The sequence below is a fragment of the Mus pahari genome, chromosome 2, assembly GCF_900095145.1.
Source record: "Mus pahari chromosome 2, PAHARI_EIJ_v1.1, whole genome shotgun sequence".
In the NCBI taxonomy this organism is placed as follows: Eukaryota; Metazoa; Chordata; class Mammalia; order Rodentia; family Muridae; genus Mus; species Mus pahari.
This window is the reverse complement of record NC_034591.1, coordinates 149,357,802-149,358,740: the sequence shown is the minus strand read 5'-3', so window position 1 is coordinate 149,358,740 and position 939 is coordinate 149,357,802.

Sequence of the window (939 nt, the reverse complement as noted above, 5' to 3'; positions counted from 1 at the left end):
CTCTCACACACACACACACACACACACACACACACACACACACACACACACACACACAGAAATCTGCCTGCCTCTGCCTCCCAAGTGCTGGGATTAAAGGCGTGTGCCACTACCGCCCAGCACAAATAATTTTTTTTAGTTAACATACAAAATAATGGGCTTCATTGTGATTTTCCATACTCCCAAAATATCACAGTCCTTGGCTTATATCTATCCTTTCCTGGTTGTTCTCTATTTTGTGTTTTTTTTTCTCTCTTGGGTTACTTGCATGATTTCCACCTAGCTTTATTTGTGTTTATGATAAATTCTCCTTATAGTTTTTAGTGTATGCTCTAGGTTTTATACATACATATCTATATCATCTATGTCTATATCATATAGCTATAATCTATTTATATCTATCTCTATATATCTCTATCTATATCATCTATCTAATTTATATCATTTCTATATCATATATCTGTATTTATCTATTCCTGTCTCTGTCTCTATTTATATCATTCATCTAATTTATATCTGAAAGACCCCTGTTCCAGGGAGACCCTTGCTCAAGTCCCGGGATGAGCCAACACCTCAATAACTTGAGAGAAACCATTCTTGATGCAATATTGCAAGAGGTTTATTCAGGAATCAGCATGTTGAGGCCGAGCTTATAACCCGCACAGGGGCGGAGGAGAAGGACCTCCAGCAGTTGCAGTTGAGGGTTTTTAAAGGAAAAAAAAACACAAAGAAAGGGGAGGATAAGACCACAAAGAATGGGGAAGCTGAGTAAATATCTTAAGAGTCGGGATGATGGATTACAGCTCATCTCTTATGGAAGGGTTACAGGCTATCTTTGGCAAACNTTCTTGGTGGGGAAGCTGAGTAAACATCATAAGAATGGGGATGATATATTACAGCTCATCTCTTATGGAAGGGTTACAGGCTATCTTTGGTAAA